This window comes from Sinocyclocheilus grahami, unplaced genomic scaffold (assembly GCF_001515645.1).
Source record: "Sinocyclocheilus grahami isolate Dianchi unplaced genomic scaffold, SAMN03320097.WGS_v1.1 scaffold392.1, whole genome shotgun sequence".
NCBI lineage: Eukaryota > Metazoa > Chordata > Actinopteri > Cypriniformes > Cyprinidae > Sinocyclocheilus > Sinocyclocheilus grahami.
The window spans coordinates 1,047,240-1,052,789 of record NW_015505571.1 but is presented as its reverse complement, the minus strand read 5'-3'; the positions used below and the strand labels follow the sequence as shown (position 1 = coordinate 1,052,789).

The following is a 5,550-nucleotide window of genomic DNA, read 5'->3' as shown; positions in this document are numbered from 1 at the left end:
AATTGCAGGATCGGCTTTCACCGTGGACGAAGCGGAGTCCAGCCCGGGGTCGTCACATGTGGTTGCCGCAAGCCTCCTTTGTCGAATCCGCCGGGCGCCGCTCAATCAAGCCGCTGTGTTTCGTTGTGAAAGCGAAACTACTTTGTTTGGCCTTCCAAAAGAGGACATAATGTTTCTATAAAGTGGGGCAGTTCCAACTTTGCAAGAACAGTCTGGCGCTTCTGATTCACAGCCTGTAAGTAAGTTTTTTATATTTAAAGAATTTGCCACTGATGATTCAAACGCGAGTTTGAGCAGTGTAGTGTAGCCCTTATTGTTTGTCATTTCTCCGATCAAAAATGCAGACATGGTTTTATGCAGGGTGCGAACTACGGGGGAGCTTGGCTCCCCTTAATAAGACATGGGCTCCCCTGAAAATGTGATTTATGAAATTTTGGGGGGTCTCAAAAAATATTGACAAGGTGTTATTTAGACGTGCAATTTCAGTTTTGTGTAATGTGATCATCGTGGATTATTCAAAGCGAAACTACTTTGTTTAGCCTTCCAAAAGAGGACGAAATCCGCTTTGTCATGCCTGGAGCTGATCCGTGCTGGTCGCTGAGGAAAAACATCAACTTCACGCTGTCAATTGCAGGATCGGCTTTCACCGTGGACGAAGCGGAGTCCAGCCCGGGGTCGTCACATGTGGTTGCCGCAAGCCTCCTTTGTCGAATCCGCCGGGCGCCGCTCAATCAAGCCGCTGTGTTTCGTTGTGAAAGCGAAACTACTTTGTTTGGCCTTCCAAAAGAGGACATAATGTTTCTATAAAGTGGGGCAGTTCCAACTTTGCAAGAACAGTCTGGCGCTTCTGATTCACAGCCTGTAAGTAAGTTTTTTATATTTAAAGAATTTGCCACTGATGATTCAAACGCGAGTTTGAGCAGTGTAGTGTAGCCCTTATTGTTTGTCATTTCTCCGATCAAAAATGCAGACATGGTTTTATGCAGGGTGCGAACTACGGGGGAGCTTGGCTCCCCTTAATAAGACATGGGCTCCCCTGAAAATGTGATTTATGAAATTTTGGGGGGTCTCAAAAAATATTGACAAGGTGTTATTTAGACGTGCAATTTCAGTTTTGTGTAATGTGATCATCGTGGATTATTATGTGTAAAATTGCAAAAATATCATTCATTCATGCATGATGGCGATTTAAACCTAATTCACTTCAATTAAGATAACTATACATGCTATTCTTGTCATGAGCATCAAGTTGTGGGGGCGCTGCGGTAAAAACACAGTATAAGTCATTACAATCAGTAATTATGTCCCCACTGGATGCAACAAATGTCTCGTTAGTAATGGGTTTTACTGGTTTTGTCTCGTCGCACAGGGACACATGGAAACCATAGACTGTATGATGGAAACACAGTATGGTAAGGGGCGTAACATTTCTGTCACACGCTTGAGGTATTCAGCCAATCACAACACACTGGATAGCTGGCCAATCAGAGCACACCTCGCTTTTCAGACCTGTAATGGGTTTTTAATTTTTTTTGTCACGTCACTCCGGCCGGGACACGCCATCACAGTATGGTAAGGGGCGTAACATTTCCGTCACACGCTTGAGGTATTCGGCCAATCACAACGCATTAGATAGCTGGCCAATCAGCGCACACCTCGCTTTTCAGACCGATGAGCTTTGTAAAAATCTACGCGTTTCAGAAAGGCGGGGCATAGAGGAGAAACAATAATGTACAGTATGTGGAAAATAATGTGTTTTTTTTACTTTAAACCGCATAAACATTTCATTACACCAAATACACAAAATAATGTTCTTTTTAGCAACATCATATGACCCCTTTAAGATCAAATATTAAAAATATTATACAAAAACACTATTATACAATAGTTGTACAATTAATTAATAGTTAAGTTCTTTACAAACTATTCTGGCATGACAGTAAATAAACCACAACATTAACATTATAACATTTATCAGAAACATATGAATCAGAATCAGAATGAGTTTTTATTGCCAGGTATGTTTACACAAACGAGGAATTTGTTTTCGTGACAGAAGCTTCCACAGTGCGCCGCTCATGACAGTGACAGTGACAGAACAAAAAAAACGCAGATAATAAAAAATTAAAATAAATAAAAATAGAACAAGTAAAATAAGGAATAAAAAAATATACAAATCGAGAATTGTATGTACAGGTATATAACAATAGACAGTTGTATGTACAGGTATATTATGTGCAAATTGAAATGTAGACTGAGTATGTGTGTTAGATAAATAAGTGTATGAGTGAATAAATAGTGTGTGTTCCACAGTTATTGTCAAGTGTTCATGAGATGGATGGCCTGAGGGAAGAAACTGTTCCTGTGTCTGGCCGTTCTGGTGCTCAGTGCTCTGTAGCGTCGACCAGATGGCAACAGTTCAAAGAGGGAGTGTGCTGGATGTGAGGGGTCCAGAGTGATTCTGCCAGCCCTTTTGCTCACTCTGGATGAGTACAGTTCTTGGAGAGAAGGGAGGGTTGTACCAATGATTCGCTCAGCAGTCCGGACTACCCTCTGTAGTCTTCTGAGGTCAGATTTGGTAGCTGAGCTGAACCAGACAGTTATAGAAGTGCAGAGGACAGATTCAACGATGGCGGAGTAGAACTGTTTCAACAGCTCCTATGTCCACATATATGTGAAAGAATGTGAGCATGTGTATGAGTGACAGAGTGTAAACTCCATTTCTACTAAACAACAACACAGAACAAGCATTTCATATTTTGTTTTTACAAATTATACACTTACAGTTTGTTTCATAGTCCATGAATACAGATCAGGCATCGCTGCCAATTTTCATGATCTCTTTAGCATAATTGTTGTAGTCATGAAGAAGCCCCATCAGCACTGCAAAGGCATGTGACATATTTTACATGATCCAGGGCAGCCTCCTCCTTTAAAACCACTGTTGTATCAGTTTGGGGGAAAGGACATTCTCCTCTTTGACCAGCATTCATCCCAGTCACCACCTGTTCTTCATCAGTTGCCTAAAAAGAGTAAAACGTTTGGAAGAAGAAAACATTTAATTAAAATCTATCCATTTTCAGATAGAGGTGCATCCACATCAGTAATGATAGGTAAATAGTCTGTTTTATCATTTCAACCACTTTTTGTGGTTTTTTAATGTCTCTGTCTACCACAGCGCTCTAGAACGCTATAATGGCAGCACTAGTGTGAGGGCATGTAATATTGTTTAAATAAATATATTGCTTTCAGAAAGCTACTTATTTACTGAAACATTAAAACAGACATGACATTCACATACCTCACAAATTTTCATGTAGGTGGAGGGCTGCTGTTTAAAGGGTTAGTTAACCAAAAAATTAAAATGGTCATAATTTATTCTCCCCCGTGTTGTTCCAAACCCATACAAACTCTGCTCATTTTTGGAACACAAATAAATATATTTAATATTCTCTTAATTTTTGTCCTCCATTGTAAGTCTGGGAGACCAGTATTTTCTTCTGAACAGACATGTCCGCTATGATATAATTTAAGATTTATTCATATATAAATATTGACATGGATTACTTCTACAACAACTCTGTATTTTTGAAGCTTGAAAATTCTGATTATCTAGACTTTCAATGGATTAACAAAAAATTATGAGAGAAAATTTAAAATATCTTAATTTGTGTTCTAAAGGTAGACAAAAGTCTTATAGGTTTGGAATGACATTAGGCAAATAAATGATTTTTTTGTGTGAACTATTCCTTTAAGAAAGGAAGACCAAGAATGATGACTCTCCAAATCAGACAACTTCAAAGTTGGTTTGAGTTCTGCAATGAAAAACACAGACATCAATGGTTTACATAAAATATGAACACGTAATCATACTGTTGTTGCATCAAAATGTGAGGTAAGCAGGCAGGAGACCAGAAACATTTATTTTCTAAAAATAACTCGCATCAATCTCAAAAGAATGATGCTCTCCTATGCCATGAATACAGATCAGGCATCGCTGCCAATTTTCATGATCTCTTTAGCATAATTGTTGTAGTCATGAAGAAGCCCCATCAGCACTGCAAAGGCATGTGACATATTTTACATGATCCAGGGCAGCCTCCTCCTTTAAAACCACTGTTGTATCAGTTTGGGGGAAAGGACATTCTCCTCTTTGACCAGCATTCATCCCAGTCACCACCTGTTCTTCATCAGTTGCCTAAAAAGAGTAAAACGTTTGGAAGAAGAAAACATTTAATTAAAATCTATCCATTTTCAGATAGAGGTGCATCCACATCAGTAATGATAGGTAAATAGTCTGTTTTATCATTTCAACCACTTTTTGTGGTTTTTTAATGTCTCTGTCTACCACAGCGCTCTAGAACGCTATAATGGCAGCACTAGTGTGAGGGCATGTAATATTGTTTAAATAAATATATTGCTTTCAGAAAGCTACTTATTTACTGAAACATTAAAACAGACATGACATTCACATACCTCACAAATTTTCATGTAGGTGGAGGGCTGCTGTTTAAAGGGTTAGTTAACCAAAAAATTAAAATGGTCATAATTTATTCTCCCCCGTGTTGTTCCAAACCCATACAAACTCTGCTCATTTTTGGAACACAAATAAATATATTTAATATTCTCTTAATTTTTGTCCTCCATTGTAAGTCTGGGAGACCAGTATTTTCTTCTGAACAGACATGTCCGCTATGATATAATTTAAGATTTATTCATATATAAATATTGACATGGATTACTTCTACAACAACTCTGTATTTTTGAAGCTTGAAAATTCTGATTATCTAGACTTTCAATGGATTAACAAAAAATTATGAGAGAAAATTTAAAATATCTTAATTTGTGTTCTAAAGGTAGACAAAAGTCTTATAGGTTTGGAATGACATTAGGCAAATAAATGATTTTTTTGTGTGAACTATTCCTTTAAGAAAGGAAGACCAAGAATGATGACTCTCCAAATCAGACAACTTCAAAGTTGGTTTGAGTTCTGCAATGAAAAACACAGACATCAATGGTTTACATAAAATATGAACACGTAATCATACTGTTGTTGCATCAAAATGTGAGGTAAGCAGGCAGGAGACCAGAAACATTTATTTTCTAAAAATAACTCGCATCAATCTCAAAAGAATGATGCTCTCCTATGTCTCTGGCTTTCAACATCTACAAAAACAAAAATTTTTTACTCTTAGTAAAAAAAAAATTTGATAACATGATGGAATTATGAAGTTTACTTGCCTTAAACCGTCTTTCCCTCTCTTCTGAAGAAGCTGAGAAAATCGCCTCCTCACACAAGCAGGCTTCTGTGTCGTTAACTTCAAAGTTGGTTAGAGTTCTGCAATGAAAAACATGGACATCAATGGTTTACATAAAATATGAACACGTAATCATACTTTTGTTGCATCAAAATGTGAGGTAAGCAGGCAGGAGACAACAGAAACATTTATTTTCTAAAAATAATTTAAATCTCAAAAGAATGATGCTCTCCTATGTCTCTGGCTTTCAACTCAAAGTTGGTTAGAGTTCTGCAATGAAAAACATGGACAT

At 37.6% G+C, this 5,550-nt stretch overlaps 1 long non-coding RNA gene across 2 annotated transcripts; it reads right to left on the bottom strand.

Annotated features, from left to right (window-relative positions):
- Positions 1 to 2,626: 2,626 nt before the first annotated feature.
- LOC107550211 (uncharacterized) lies at positions 2,627 to 3,395 on the bottom strand. Of its 2 annotated transcripts, XR_001604634.1 has the most exons (3): positions 3,302 to 3,395; positions 2,785 to 3,023; positions 2,627 to 2,658 (listed from the first exon to the last, which is right to left on the bottom strand). It is a non-coding gene; the product is annotated as an uncharacterized lncRNA (long non-coding RNA). The 2 variants fall into 2 exon arrangements; XR_001604633.1 differs by lacking the exon at positions 2,627 to 2,658 and having other exon boundaries at positions 2,763 to 3,023.
- Positions 3,396 to 5,550: the final 2,155 nt, after the last annotated feature.